The sequence below is a fragment of the Gracilinanus agilis genome, chromosome 3, assembly GCF_016433145.1.
Source record: "Gracilinanus agilis isolate LMUSP501 chromosome 3, AgileGrace, whole genome shotgun sequence".
In the NCBI taxonomy this organism is placed as follows: Eukaryota; Metazoa; Chordata; class Mammalia; order Didelphimorphia; family Didelphidae; genus Gracilinanus; species Gracilinanus agilis.
The window spans coordinates 623560567-623577885 of record NC_058132.1 but is presented as its reverse complement, the minus strand read 5'-3'; the positions used below and the strand labels follow the sequence as shown (position 1 = coordinate 623577885).

Below are 17319 nucleotides of genomic sequence, written 5' to 3'. Positions count from 1 at the left end.
TTCTTTTAAAAAATTAAACTTTTAGAATAATGAACTGGAGGAATTCCACGTGAACTGGAAAAACCTCCAGGAATTGAAGCAGAGTGAAAGGAGCAGAACCAGGAGAACATTGTACACAGAGACTGATACTCTGTGGCACAATTAAATGTAATGAACTTCTCTAATAGCAGCAGTGCAATGATTCAGGAGAATCCAGAGGAAATTATGAGAAAGAACACTATCGACATCCAGAGAAAGAACTGTGGGAACAGAAATACAGAAGAAAACATATGATCAATCATGTAGTTTGATAGGGATATGATTAGGGTTTTGATGCTTAAAAAAAGTTTAAAAAGGTCACTCTATTGCAAATATGATTAACATGGAAATAGGTTTGGAACAATGATACATGAATAACCCAGTGGAAATGTCTGTTAGCTTCAGGAGGGGGGGAGGAAAGAGCAGAGAGTGGGGAACATGAATCATGTAACATGGAAAATTTTTCTAAATAAAAAAATTAAAATAAAAAATAAATCTTTAGCTTCTGTCTTAGAATCAATAATAAGTATTGGTTCCAAGGTGAAAGAGCAGTAAGGCAATCAGTATTAAGTAACTTGCCAGGGTCACATAACTAGAAAGTGTCTGAAGCCAGATTTGAAACCAGTCTCCTGTTTTTAAGTCTAGCTTTTTATTCACTTGGCCACCTAGCTGCCCTAGCACACTGCAATTTAAACAAAGGAATGTGGGGGATGATTAACATCTATATTTGACATTTTTTCAGACCTATTGAGAAAAAAAAACAAATTAATATTAGTAATGAATTTTCTTAAATAAGAATTATAGAAATATTTGTTGATTTCTTTGAAAGGTAAGAAGTTTATTAAACCATGCAGCTTATTTTTTCAGGAAATGGCTATTTTAGTCAATAAATGTATCATCTATTTTACTGCATTCATCATTAGGTCTACTGATATTACCTGTCAATCAATAAATGTATGCAATTAATTTAGATCCTTTTCCATTTAACATCTTGAAAATCACACCAAAATATAGATTCATATAAAACCTGGAACCTTTGCAAATGCCACGTTAATCAAGAACACAGAGGAAAATGGTTGCTTTGGAGAGAGGATCATTCATTATTTGTTAACATAACCAGACAATCCTGAATAAACAAAGGGTATTTCATGAAATTCTGTTCTAGTATCCAAAATTCAAAATCCATAATCCAAAAGATTCATATGCCACATCAGTCATCCAAACAGCTTAATGATTTGAATAAGATGCTTTTATGTCTGTGATTTGTAACTGCATCTATTACTTGAAATTTCACGCTCTCACACAGGACTCCCTTCATTATAAGAGGTGTGTTCTAATTGTCCGCAAAACAATAATATCAAAATGACCACAGTTCTGGTGGCCGACCAGAAATCCTGTTCTCTGCTTGATGTAAATGATCCTTCTGAATTTCATCCCTTATCCCTTATCCCTATTGATTTAATCAGCAATAACAAAATTTCTCCATTTTATTTCAATCATTAAAAAATAGAAATGATTAAAAGTGATTAAAATTAATTAACTGGATAGAAAAGACATAATTTTATAAGGGATAACTGAGACATCTGGTAAATATTATTCTCATGGGATTGTGGGATGTTCGTGATGGGAGGATACTTAGAGACTATTTTGTACAACTGCTTCACTTTATATGTAGGGAAACTGAGGCTTAGAAAGGAGAAGTAATTTGTCTTAGGCTGTACAGCTGGTTAGTTTCAGAGCCAAAACTACTACCCAAGGTTTTTTGACTCCTGATACAATACCATTTTCCCTCACCTACATAGATGAATCATCATGCATTGAAATTTATAGCTAATTAATAATCGCTCATATACAAAAAGCGCTATAAGATTTGCAAAGCACTTCACAGGAATTCAATTTAATTCAAGAAACATTTAGAAAACACCTACTAAGTGACAGACATTCTACTAAGTGCTGGGGATAAAAATTAAAATAAGAAATATAACCCCTCCACTCAAAGAGTTTACAATCTCCTGGGGAAAGACCACACACAAAGGAGACTGTAAACAGAGGATGAAAGGTCTAAAAATGGAAAATAGAGAAGAATTAGCTGGAGAGTTCAGATCTATCCCGCTAATAAAGGGGAGGTTTGGGAGGAATTTAGTACTCCACCCTCCAGACCTCCAATCAGAGGAAAGAGGAAGCTGAGGGAGTTGGGGAAAAAATTGAATGCCCAGAGCTGTTAGGCAATGTGAGGATGAGATTTTAGGGGACCGGTTGATCCTGGATGGGACATTATGTTCTTTGAAGTTCAAACCAAGCAGAGCTGCAAATACTATCTCATTTAATCCTCACAACATTGGAAGCAAAGCATACACATGCTCAGTTCAGGAAACTGAGGAAGATGGAGATTAAATGCCTTGACCAGGATCTGTATACAGATTTGAACTCATGTGCATAAGAAATTACTTGTACAATATAAATTAATCCATTGAATTAAAAGTTATTGCTAGTAGAGTATCCAGGTGATGGATCTGGAAGTAATCAAAAGGAAAACACTGTGGATTAGAATAAAAGGATCTGGTTTGAATCTCTCTCTTCTTTTTTCTGTAACTTTGGCCAACTCATTTCAGCACACAGGACTTCAGATTCCATTTATAGAAAATGAGGATGGTTGGATTAGAAAGTTTCTAGTCACGTTGGAAGAAGGAAGATTTTGGTTCATACCTTGACTCTTACAACCGATATTAGCTATGTGGTCAAGTATCACTGAGAGTTTTCAGAAAGCACTGATAAAAGGGTATCTCAGATGTCCACAGGAATGATCAGGACTGATAAACTCTCTTATTTCCTTGAAAATTATATGGGAAACTAGTCTCCTTTACTGATAAGTTCTTTGCAAACAAGTTTCTGATTGGTGTCCCTGGGTCAAGAAGGACCAGAATTCTACTAATACCAATTACCATCCATTTAGAACAATGAATAGAATATTTTGCAGGAAAGGATATGAAATCCTGAAATCATTACTGAGGAAACAGCATCAATATCCCACTAAATATGAAATCAAAAGCTGTCATATCATAGTAATGTCTGGTATATTGTGAGAATCTTATAGCTCTTGCTTTTAAACCTTAAAGTGTTATATAGAAGAAAATCACTGTTATTCTCCAACCCAGCTCTATTTGCTACAAAATAAATTCTAATCAGAGCCATCTGTACAACATAGAATCTTTCAAAAGTGCTTATTTTATACAACAAAACTATTTTATTTAGTCTTAAGAGGGATGAAAATGGGCCAAATCTCTTCTTCACTTCCTCTCACCCCATAAATGATCTATAATTTTGATCGTTTAGATACAATAATGATCAACTTATGCTGTGGGTGCCAAAGATGGCAAGGAGAGCGTTCTCTGTGGGCACTCAGCCACCCTACCTCCCCACTGCTCTCCCCTGAATTGTTACTAAAAAGGCAGAGGGTCTCCAGTGGAGCTGTTCCCTTCCCCTCTCCACTGCACCTGATGACATTTTTTCATACCACCCAGCCCCCTGCCCAGCAGCACAATGGAAATGCACAGGGGGTGAGGTAGGTGGCTCATAGGCAGCAGAGGTGGAGGGGAGAAGAGCCCTCAGACCACTCCTTTTCCCCTCTCTACATTCACTGAAGACATTCTTTACTTCACCCACCCTTCTGTCTAGCAGCCCAATGGGAGTGTTTTCTCCCTCCCTTATGTATAGTAAGTGGTGGGGCAGGGCATACCCAGCATGTGGGGGGAAAGTCACAGCACTCTGTCTTGGGGTTCACCATTAGTGGTTTAGAACTTTAAGAGTGGGAACACCGTTTGTTGATGTAGGGATTGTGACTTGCATTTGAAGCACTGTGTAGAGGTCAAAGAAATAAAAATCATTTGCCCAGCAACACATAGAGAGCTAATATCAAAAACAGGAATTGAACAGAGTCAGCCTGATCCTCACTCCAGCATTCTATACCCTTCATTTTATAGGTGTATATCTATAAATGTAAATGTTTATGCATATTAGCCCTTTATCTTCATCTCAAGATAGTGAGAGAAAAGATACAAAATGAAGGTATCTTAAAAATGAGACAAACATCACCAATTATATATAAATTACCTTTTATAGAGGTAATTGATAGAATGTAACATGCTTTGGATGATACAATACATGTGTGTACAGATGCATACAGAATATATGTTAAGGCACACATTGCATGCAGACACACGTGCATGTATTAACATATATAATGTGTCTATTAAACACATATATGATACATTTGTAGTGTTATTTGGTCATTCCAGTCATATCTTTGTAATTCTGCATGGGGTTTTCTTGGCAATGATATAGGAATGGTTTCCATTTCCTTCTCTAGATAGGATTCATATGTAATATGTATTATGCATAAATATATTATATGCATCATATATAGTATTAGAACTAAATGGATATTTATGTGTAAATTATTTTTATGTGTGTGTGAGTGTCTGTGTGTGTTTGTGTGGTTATTTGTGTGCATGTAACAGTGTATATATGGCTGCTCTTAGTATTAGAAAATACAGAATGCCCCTTGGAATCGCCTATCCATCTTAATGAATTCTTGGGTCTGATCCGAATTTTTCTGGATAACGTAATTTATCTTTTCAGAACTTTCACATAGGTTCCAGATCTTTGAAACTTGTGCAAATAATTTCATGAGATTGTGGAGAAGACAAATGTCATGGGTATTGGTCTAGATTTTCTTGATTTATATGTAATTTTCTTTTGAGGAACTTCAATATAGTGTTATTGAGAAACTAATAAGAGCTAAAAATGAAAAGCAGATTGGATCAGGCTATAATCTCCAGCAGTGCATTATGTCACCCAAACCATTGTTATTGAATAATATTTATCAGGAACTCTGAACAGCAACAGGAAACAAAGAAGGTGCCAAGTTATTTCTCTCAGGCTCATTACAGAGATTTGCTTTGATATTCTTAAGGGTTATAAGTTGCCAGAAGAAGGAAAAGAAAGCAAGCTTATGATGGAAAAGTCAGAGTGCTTTGTTTTCTTTTACTCATTCAGCCAATGGAAGATGTTTCTATTTTATTCAAGCCCCTGAAAGAAGAACAATGACCAGGAATTTATCCTGGTTTCCCCAGATCAAGTGTTGGGAGAGATTCCCATAAGTCAACTTTTTAAAGACAGATTTAGTTTGGGAAGGGAGAGACCTCATGTTGCAAGATGGAAATTCTCATGTGGAGAGGCACCTTAGGATTCCTCAAGGTGGGTTATTTGTGGAAATATTGTGATACCTTTGTAAAAACATGAAAAAAAAATTAAGCAAAACTAACAAGCTATACCTGATTCTATAGGCAATATTCTATTACAATAGACCTCTACTCTCCAAAAGACAAACAAATAGTTATCATCTCTTCTCAGCAATCAAGGTTGCTCATTGCAATGCATTCCAGTTATTACTATAGTCTTGACCCCATGGTTCACCAATTCAACTCCACAGTATGCTTCCCTTATCCTATTGCTAGCCATTCCTTTTTAAACTTCAACCCTGATTTACCCTACTCTACTTTCTCCATTCATATTTATATGCTCTGAATTTTGCTGGATAAAGTCAAATAACTAGTCTGACTAGATCCTCTTTCAAATGTTATCTGAACTCAATGGGGCCCTCACTACAGAACAGTAATTGTGATAACCTATCTTGAAAGGTTATTTGGGGATAGACAGTCCCCAAATAGTCTAAACCTTCCTCCTCATACCTCAGCGAGCACCTCTGATTTCTCCTCCTTAATAGTGGACCTTACATTCTAATTAACTAGAAAAAAAATTACCTAATGAGAACCTTATCTTCTCTATGTATTGTATTATATAGAATGTACAACATTATACCCTTGACTAAGAAATTAATTTGTGTTTGATTTTTCTTCCTTACTAAGTAGCACAGTCCTATAAATATAGAATGCTTTTAATATACATTTGTTGAAATTTTGAATGAATCCTAAAGGAGTAACGATGATTAAATAGGGGGCTCTGAAGCCACCAGCTAGTTTTACAGAGACAGATGGGGGAGACCTATATAATACTTATTAATTTTAAAGAACTTGTGATATTAGTATTGTTATACCCATTTTACAGATGAGAACCCGAAAACTCAAAGAGGTAAAATTACTTGCCCCAGGACACATTGGCAGTAAATGACAAAGCCAGCACACTACCCATCGGAGTACAAATTGAGGTCTTTTAACAGTATTGTGACTGCTCCCTAAGTTGTGAAGTCCTTAGAGTGGTGATGGCAAACCTATGACATGCATGTCAGCACTGACATGCCTAGCCATTTTCAATGAAATGTGGCTGCACACAGCCACATACAGAAAAGTATGGGGCCACATGCCGAGGATGAAACATTTGCTGTAATGTAGTATAGACACTCTGTGCACTATAGATGACAATTCTACCTATATTAATTTATCTATTTTGGTTTATTAAATACAATTATATGTTAAAATTATACATTTTTGTTATTTAAACTGTAAATATCATGAAATTATGTTTTTTTCCCTTGATATGACACATCACCCAAGTTATGCTTGTTTTTTTGGCAAATTTTGACACAACAAGCTCAAAAGGTTGCCCATCATTGCGCTTAGAGCCAAATCAAATCTTTCTCTTTGGCAAATCATTATTGAAATAGAGCAAGTAGAATTTTATTCCTTCAGTTGAAGGCCTTGATTCTCCTTAAAATGTAAATACATCTGTTACTAGACCTTAATTTATTATCAACCATTTTTAACTTCTTGGAGAGCACCTGTGATTTCTTTAGCATAAGGAACTCTCTGATGAAGAAACTTCTACCAGTTTTGACTAGCACTAACTATAATGGTTTCCTTAAACACTCTTAAGTTTAAGTGGCTTCCCTAGAGAAACCTAGTCAGTATATAAGAGGCTAGACTTGAACTCGGGACTTCTTAACACAGAAGGTAATATTTTGTTCACTACACCATGCTGCTTCCCAACAACTTATTTTACAGTGCATTAAAATTTGAGAGCAAGTAAATGATTTTGGACAAAAGATAGAAGAAGGCTAAGTATCTAAGGAGGGGTACAGCATAGGGTATAGATGAAGAAACTGGAGCACCAAGCATTGGGTCCAGAGCTAGTGTCCAAGGCAAGACTTGAAATCAGGTATTCCTGATACCAGTTAGAGCACTTTATCCATTGTACCATCTAACTATCTTGACATACTTACCATGTATCTGAGTTTATATTTGAACTCAGATCTTCCTGACTTCAGGGTCTGTACTCTATCAGTTATGTCTCTAGCTGCTATTAAGCACCTCCTATGTGAATGTTACCAGGTCCTAGGAGTGATAAAAATACTAGATAAAATGTTATTCCTGTCTTCATGGAGCTTATAATCTAATGTATAAATAATGAAATAAGACCTATAAATGTCCAGGGTCATACAGCTAATAAATGTTTGAGACCAGTTTTGAACTCAGGAAGGTGAATTTTCCTGAACTCTGGGCATTCTATCCACTGTGCCACCTATCTTAGATAGTTTTATGAGTTATTATAGTAAAAAAAATATATTTATCAACTGGTGACCAATCTGTTGTTGATGAATCTCTCTGAAGTTAAGTTGGTCGTTGGATAGATGTACCCAGACCCCGATTAGATAAAGAGAATCAAAGCCCAAACTAGGGCTTAGTGACTACAGCTTTAAGCTACATACATGGATAGTAGAAGGCCTTCACAACTCTTTCTGTCCCTTATTCAGAACAACAGTGAGATGAATTCTTAAGTTATAAAAATTAGTGTAAATAGAAAGCTAGCATATGGCGGAATGGAGAGCACTGCTATCCCATCTGAATTTGCTCCTTTCTCCACATTTGGTGACCTTGCTAATAGAAGCCTTGCACTCATCCACTGTGTTTCCCACTCCAATATCAACTGAGGTCCCAATTAATGCCATTTGACCACAATATGATTTGTACTATTTGTTCCAGATTTAAAAATTCATATTCCGGACACTGAATAGCCTGTGTCAAAACTACAAAGCCAAACTGGACTTTAGGAGAAGATCTCAAACTTAGTTTTCTGAAAAAGTGAGAAATAAAGTAGTGAAGCAAAGCAAAGGAAAGGAAGGGAGGGAGAGAGGGAAGGGAGAAAGGAAGGCAACATATTCATTAAGGAAAATTCACAGTAAAAATGATAGCAGGAGTGGAGAGAAATACCAGTTTATGTAGTCAATGAATTTACCAGAAGAGGAGGAATTCATCAGGCCTTGAAGTGATGAACCTAGAAAACTGGTTAGTCAACAAACATTTATTTATTTGATCATTCTATTTACCAAGCACTGTGTTAAATGCTGGGTATATACAAAGAGTCAAGACAGTCAATGCCCTTAAGAAACTCACAATCCAATGAGGAAGACAATACTCAGACAAACATATATAAACAAGCTATGTACAAGAAAACTAGCAAATAATTAAGGGAGAGAACGCACTGGAATTAAGAAAAGTAAGGAATGGCTTCCTTCCATAGGTGGGATTTTAGTGGGGACTTGAAGGAAACCATGGAAGTCAAGAGATGGAGATGATGAGGGAGAGCATTCCAGGGTAGGAGACAGCCCAAGAGAATTTGCAGAGCTGAGAGGTATAACCAGTCTGGTGAAGGATGACTAAAGCAGAGAGAACATATATTTTAGTCAACTCTGGGCACCACTAGGTTCCCAGAAACCAAAGTAAAGAGGTAACTAAGAATTAAATGAGCCCGAACTCCTTTTACTATAGGTCATGAAGGCAGTAGCTTGCATTTATGGGGACAGAACATAGATTGCAAAAATCAGAAAACAAATATAAAGAAATTGTATTGACATGTAATCTGGAAAAAATAATTCCTAATAAAAAATTTGACATACCAATCTGCAAAAGTATCAATAATCCTTTTTTTAATGCAAAAAGATCATCTGATCTTAGTCTGATGTCAAAAGTCATTGACTAAGAGAAAAAAAGGCAAGGTGATTTTCAAAATTCATGAAATATCTTCTCCATTGTCAGAGCTGAAAAGTCTGCATTTTGAAGCTGAACATCATTATGGAAAGTATTCTTATTGTTCAACAATCCATTTTTACTGCAAAATAGAGTATGAAAATGCAAATGTCTAGCTATAATTTATTACATTAAATATTTATGGCCAGAGTTCACCAAAACATCAATGTTATCATGCTAATGCTTAAAGCCTTGCCCAATGCAATTTTCTTTCTCTATGTGGGACTATGCCATTCATCCAGATAGAGTCATTCCAATGGCTGGGACATCACACATTGAAGAGGAAAATGACTGATAAAAAATTTCCCAGCATGCACATAATTTTTAAATAATTGATTTAAGCATTTTTAATGGGAAAGCTCTCATAACCTTGGTAGGGAGTATATGTGCAACTTTTTCTATAAAATTTGAAACTTAAATGATGACAATAAACTGTATAGAACCTTCCACTCACAAACCAAGCCGGACTGTCCAATGAACAGAAGGTTGTCTACTCACTGGGGATGCTTCAGTGCAGTGGTTCCCAAAGGGTTGTTTGAGGTCCACCAAGGATGTTGGGGGCACTTTCAGAGGGTCCTCAAGGTCAAAATTATTTTTATAATAATACCAAAATGTTTTCATTTCTAATATAGTAAATATTTATAGACATAACCCATATAACTGAAAGTTCTTTGTGGATTCCTCAATAAACTTTAAGAGTATAAAATGGATCCTGAGAGGAAAAGGTGAGGCTCTTGAGTCACAGTCTTACATAGGAGCTTCCTGTGTTCTTGTAGTATATATATATATATATATATATATATATATATATATATATATATACTACATATATATATATGATAATTGAGAGAGTTCTTAATTAGAAGACAAGGGAGTAGATTTTACTCTTAGCTCCTAACAGCTGAATGGCTTTGAGTCTCACTACAATCCCCAATTGTTTCCTCATTTTAAAGATAAGGAAACTGAGACTAAGAGAAAATAATTTACTTACCTAAGTCAAAAAGCTTATTATCTAAGGAATGATTTATCTCTAATAATGCTGGACTCCAAGTCCCAAAGTACCCACTATTCCACCTAGGACTTCTGAGCTTAACTTTCTATTAAACCAATTAATAATGATATTTTGAACCACTTTATAATCGAAGTAGGATCAAAAGTCACAATGTATTCTGTATGAGTAAGTGACTACCTAAAAAGTCTAGTGAAATTGGGGGGAGGGTAGGGAATGTCTAAGAAGGCAGAAAAAGTAATATTAATACAAATATCGTAGGTTGTGATCTTGTGATGTTGGGAGGTTTTAAAATTTTATCATCAAGGAAACTTTTCATTGTGACATGTAGGTAACTGGATTCTTGAAGGACATGTCAATGGAGCACATTTATGTCAGGTTCTACTCAAGTGGGATAACCATCTAGAAATTGCCTCTAAGCTTTGTTGTATAAAGACCAGTGTTTTTCAGAGAGGCTTATTACTAGTTTTGTTCAGATTTATTTTTCTTTGTTTTTTGGTTTTTTTTGGTGGGTAGTGTCATAGAAACTCAGACACTAAAGCACTGGTGGGTTTTGAACTTGACAAACAAAAGCGTATATCCGTGATGAATCTTCAAAGCTGAGATAACATGCATTGGGAATATTTTGGGGCTCAAAACTAAGATCCACAGAAGTGAGAGTAGGGGAAGCAGAGGAGAAAACATCAAAAAAAAGACACAAAAGCAGCATACAAAAATATAAAACAAAATCTATGCTTTACAATTAACTGATAGGAATCAGTAATAAGCCCAGGATTTAGGGGCTGTGTCCAGATAGGAGTGGATGTGAACAAAAGATTTCAGTTGCTCAATTCACTATAGCTTTTCTTCCTAGCATCAGGAGCAATAGGGTCTCTGAAGTATCAGCCTCTCTGCCTGTGGAGCCAATTTAATGAGATACAGTGAATTGGAACACCTAGATGAGAGTGCTTTTGATTTTGCCACACATTTATGGAGATGTCATGGACATTGATGAAGACGTTGGCTTGAGACTTACTGAGCGTTGGGCTTGAGCTCAGTGAGTATAATTTATGATCCAAGTACATGAGATTCACACTATACCGTGGTTTGGGGAATCTAAGCCACTAGACTGTCTTAAAACTGATATTACTACATGAATGAAAGGAGGAAAAGAGGGACTGGAAGGTTATATTGTTCTACATGTTCCCACTTCCATCAGAGGAGAGGTAGCAGAGTATGTACTGCCAAGTTCAAGCAGTCTGACCTGGATCTTCTGCCCCGAAATGGGTTTTAAGACTGCGTTAGATTTAACCCCTGTGTGGTTCTCCCTCTGGAAGGCACAACGACCTCTTTAGAGATTCTCCCTGGCAGAATAATTGATTGATTCATAGATTTAGACTTAGAAGATACTAAAGCACTAGCTCATGTTGGAGCCTGAGTGGCAACAAGAGCTGGGGTATGTCTTGCTTCAGGAAAGACATGGAGGATAGGATAAAATATTGAAATAAAGAGTAGTCAATACTGGAGAAAACTGTCAAATATCTCTGGTTGCCTGGTTTTTCTTTGAATTAATAAACAAATCAGAGGAACAAGGGAGAAATTACTTGTCACTTATCAAGAGGAGAACAGTTTATGACCAAAAAAGAAAGTCAAATCCAATTAGATACATTTGTTAAGTACCTATATATGTGTCTGGCTAGGTGATTCAGTGGATAGAGTGCTAGGCCCAAAGATAGAAAGGCCTGAGTTCAAATGCAGCCCTATATACTTACTAGCTCTATGACAATGGTCAAGTCACTTTTTCCTGTTTGTCTCAGTTTCCTCAGTCATAAAATGAACTGGAGAAGGAAACAACTCAAAAACAACAAAAAAGGTATCTGACACATCGTAGGTTCTATATAAATTCTCATCCTCTCCCTCTACTCCAGTCAGAAAAGATAAAATAAAAAAAGAAAAGAAAAGATAAAATGCTCCCCAGTTTTCTCAACTATAACTCAACTTATTAAACATTCTACTATAGGAAGATGTCAGTTGAAAATCCCTTCCTATTCTGACATTCTGAAATCCTGTTATTTCTATGGTTTGGTACAACAGATAAAGTGCTGGCCTTGGAATTAGAGGAAGTGAGGTTCAAATCTTAATGTACTAACAGTCTGACTAAAACCTGTCAGGGTTTCAGTTTCCACATCGAGATCAGAGATGCTAAACTAATTTATGATATTGACCTCATAGGGTTGCTATAGACCTTTAAGTGCCTTCCTATGTTTGCCTATTATCATCATTATAATTTTTTGTAGTAAACCTTTTAACATGAAAGCAGGAATTATCATCACCACCTTTATCAGGTCAGATTCTGTGCTGTGGACATTATATTTAGATTCCAGCATATAATCACTTCTTTATTATTTAAAACCCACTTTCCTTTTTGTGAGCCAGCTATCTGCTTTGTAACTTCTTCACATTTTACCTGACTCCCTCTTTTCAACGCTTATCTCTCCCTCCAAACACACACACACACACACACACACACACACACACACACACACACATATATATATATATATTCATGTGAACACACACACACATACACGCACACATTTTCTCATAGATAGAAGGGTAACAAGCCTCTCCATAGAATCTAAAGATAGTTAATTGTGTCCTTGCACATCATTGTTGCTCTATAAAAGCATGTTGATATGAATTGTTCTTTGGTTACCAAGAAATCACTGAAAGCTTAAAAGAATTACTTTATTGGGATTGCTAGGTGAACACTTCCTAGCTGGGTGAACCTGGGTTAGTCACTTCACCCCAGTTGCCTTGCCCTTACTGCTGCTCTTCTCCCTTGGAACTGTGTAAATAGAAATTTGATACCCCTGAACTACATTACCCGGCATCCCTTCAAGGTACATCCTCTCTTGGCATCCTTGGGTTTTGGGAAATAAATTTGCTGGAAACTCCGCCCTCAGAGAGGCTCTGCTTGAAGGCTCTGGACTCTCTCCTGGGTTTGTGGTCTGGGAAGTTTCTTTACTGAGGCTATTTTTTTTCTTTGCTTCAAGTTTTTATTATTAATCTTATCAAAATAATACTCATAATATTTTGGATATTAATTTTTTAATCTTACAGAACCAATACTTAACCATTCGCAGATAGAAGTTATTTTTTTAAATTCCTTCATTACTGTTGCTTTTAAATATGGCTAAAACATTATTTAGGATGGAGGGCTAGACATGCAATGAATCTGAAATTTAGCGACATTAGTGCTAGGGGTAGGCCTTTGAGACAGTTGTCTAAGTACTTTAATTAAAAATACCATCTTTCCCTTTTAAACTTTGAAAGGAAGAAAAGACTCTTCACAGGTAGGTAGGAGGTGTGTGGGCAGTCAAATACATGCACAGGTGTGATCAACTTTAATTAAGATACAAATCACTTTTCAGCAGATGGAAGAAGGTTTCAATATTACTTAAGAGAATAATAGACAGGCAGACACTAAAAATATTAATGTGGCAAGAAAACCACATACTTTCCTTTCTTTTTGAAAGATATGATTCTAAGAACATATTTGTCAGTGTTATGACCACTGGTTGAATATTTAAGAAGTTTATCATATATGGAGAGATGTGAATTTCCAAACTCTAAGCACACAAGGAACTTTGATTATATTAGTTTTATGATTCCTTTACAGGAGGGAGGAACTCCATGGCCCAGAACTTCCCAAGGTGCTGACAACTTTGGCACTGGTAGAATCTCCAAAATTCTCTTTTAATTTGGAGATGAACCCCTGGATTTCTCTAATACTTTTGCTCTAAGGCACTTGTTTTGAGTTCACTATATGGAGGGGGTAAGATATAATGATAAATTCCTTCTCTACCAACTTTACCTACCCACCCCTAATTATTCTCAGGGAAAAGTGCAAGGAAGAAGGTAAAAAGGCTGGGACTATTTTCTTTGAGGTTGAAAAATAGAGATAACTCTTAACAAAAACTCTTCTCTTAAAGAGTCCCACCCAATGAAATCATCTTGGGAGCAGCTCCAACCAATTCAGTCTAAAAAAGAAATATCTTTTCAGCTCTTGAAATACCAGTGGTCATTTCCATATATCATAGTGATATAAGTATGATCCACATTCCAAAATCTCACCTCTATCTAAAAGCATTATAGCAACCAGGTCATCTTACATCTATAAAGGACAATCCCAATCAACTCTCTTTTTTAATTTAATTTAATTTTTTAAAAATCCTTACCTTCTGTTTTGGAATCAATACGGTGTATTGGTTCCAAGGTAGAAGAGTGGTAAGGGTAGGCAATGGGGGTCAAGTGACTTGCTCAGGGTCACACAGCCGGGAAGTGTCTGAGGCCAGATTTGAACCTAGGACTTCCCATCTGTAGGCCACCAGACTACCCAGCTGCCCCTCACATTAATTTTAGGGAAAGAACACCCTCTCATAAAGCTCAGTTACAAAAGAATAGAGAAAGCGATTAGGGACAGAGTATTCCACTTAGAGACCAGATTTGCCTTCATTCAAATCCTGGCTTCAATATTACCTGTTAAAGGAGCATTTGAAAAATTACGCAACTTTTCAAACAAAATTTATTTAGACCTAAAATGGGTTAATAAAGCTTGTGAAATTTAATTCATTGGGTTGTTGTGAGGAAACTGCTTTGTATTATTTGAAACATTACATAATATAAATTATTATGATGATGATTTTACAAGGAAACAAAACTAGAAGGTCTACATAAGTTACGGTTTCAGAATCTGGAGTCTGTGAGATGAGTCTTCTTGATTCCAAATCCAGTGTTCTATATGTTATGACACCACCAGGTGTGTTATTGGAAATTTTGGGGTCCTTGAACTACATTTCCCATGATCCCATTGGCTTCCTGTCATTACATGATGATGTTGACAGTTACATGATGACATAGACAGGAGGATAAAATTGAGTGGCTGGATTTGTTCTCTCCCTTTTGCTCCTGATCCACCATGGAGGTGACAGGCAACAGAGGGCCTTTTGAGTAGCCTAAGCCAGCATGGCACATTGCTTTATTTTCTATTGACTACTAATAAATCTCATAAAACCATAATATTTTTAAAGTTATCCTTTTTTATATTCATTTTATTTCTTACACAGGGTGCCCTATCTACTACTTATTTGACAATATAATCTGGCAGATTTCTGAGAATTTTACTCCTTGTTACAAAACAAAGAAAGAAAAAATACTTTTAGTTACTCCCTATTGTACCTAAGAAGAAATAGAAACTCATTGGCCTATAAAATGAAGTTTTTCATGGTCTGATTCTGACCTCTCTTTCTGGGTGTATTTCACATTATCTTGCTTTACCTACTTTATATTAAAACAATATTTGATTATTAGCTTGGATTGGATTGGAACTCAAATCTTTTACCTTTCAGTAGTGGGTATAAGGTGTCCCTCATGCCTAGGATTTACACCCATCTCACTTCTACCTATCACGACCCATATTTTTCTTCAAAGCCAACTTTAGTTGCTATTTCCAATAAAAAGTCTTCTCAGAATCACTGTGCTCTCCCATCCACTATGAAATTACCTCCCATTTACTTATCACTCATGTGATGATCCTTATGGTAAAATATAAATTCCTTTAGATTAGGGGCTATTCGTTATTTTATCTTCATATTTTATACACAGTATGTTCTTAATATATGTTTATTGAACTTTATTTCAATCTATTTCATAGAATAATAAAACAAAGATTTTTTTAATATTAAAATGTGATGCTATGGAAAAGGTGTTTGGTGTGAATTGGAGACAGCCTAGCTATTCTATTTTCCTGTCCAAGAAGAGATTGCAGGAACTTACTTTCATTGGCTGGAGAATGCCAATACTTTCTCAATGTGAGTGTTTACAGCTCTGAAATTAGCACATGCTACAAATCAGGACTTGGTTTGTTTTGCTGATTGTCTAGACTTAAAAAAAAGAGATAGAAGCATATTGAATGTGCATATTTATAATAATGAATATTAATAATGATGCTGTCAAAAGTGCATGCTGTGTATATTTATTTCTGGAGATCTGGTTGTTAAACTTTTGCCAGCACACCTGTTTCTGAATGAAATACTTTAGGCTTCAGTTTCACAAATTGTCCAAGGAAGGAGTTGGACAGCATCATTTTAAAAACTCTAAACTTATGATGCTAAGGCAAATCTAGAAATAGATCTTCTGGCTTCAGTCTCCATATTCTTTCTAGGACCAAATGAAGGGGAGATTTATTTGCTTTAGTGTAGATTTTTAAGACCTTATTTTAATTCATCTTTATGCTACTCTCAGAAAATTCTTCTAACTCCAATTCTCCTTATCTTGCTTTAAACAGAATTGGCACATAACTGCAGCCACAGTTCCCCTTGTTATAATTATTATTTATACCCAGTGTCAGACTTACAGTGACAACCACATAAGATATCTAATGGAAGCCATAAAGCAGTCATAATCTTGGTCATTTCTGCGTTCCTATCACTACTCCCTTAATGGATATATGGCTAATCTTGTTGAATTTTGAAACCTTGACTTCCTTTAGCCCAAAATATGGTTACTTCTTACCCTGGTGAACCTTTGGCTTCTTGTTACCCAACTTAAACCACTGACACTTTTCCACTGTCTTGACCTGGATACCATACCCTCAATACTGGATAGCTCTTGATCTCATAAACTCTGGGAGGACAGGTCCATTTTGTTTGTTTGTTTGCATTGTTTTTTATTCTTAGTACCTACCACAGGGGCCTGTTCATGACTGGCACTGGATTATATTGGATTGGATCTGTAGATTCTCATACACTCCTACTCCTTATTTCCCCTTGATCAGATTTGTCCAACTCTGGCCCCAATATACCCCTTCATAACAACAAACTGATCATTTCTTTTTAATTGAATGCACAGTTAAGTTTATGATTTTGTTTTAATTTTAAAGAATGAAAGGATAAATCTTAACTTAATAATAATAAACTACATATGAAATTGCTAAGATTCAAGAGAAGAATGAAAAGAAAAGACCTCTTGTGGCTAGCATCCACATGAATTCAAGAAATAGTATGTCAATAATGTTAACAATAAATCATGATGATTAAAAAAAATAAAAATAGAGGATGCCTGATGATGATTGATAAGGGAGCTGTCAACAATTATTGTAGAAGAGTTGATCAATATAGATTATGAAAAGAAATAGTTGAACATACAACATATAACTACAGGTTGAAAATGTTTTCCTGTACCAAATATTTAGAAAGGTACAAACTCTTC

The 17319-nt window shown here is 35.8% G+C and overlaps 1 protein-coding gene across 1 annotated transcript in view; it reads right to left on the bottom strand.

Moving 5' to 3' along the window:
• The window catches only part of NYAP2 (neuronal tyrosine-phosphorylated phosphoinositide-3-kinase adaptor 2), a 336968-nt gene that overhangs the window by 82584 nt on the left and 237065 nt on the right, over window positions 1-17319 (bottom strand). The gene's annotated exons all lie outside the window — the stretch shown is intronic.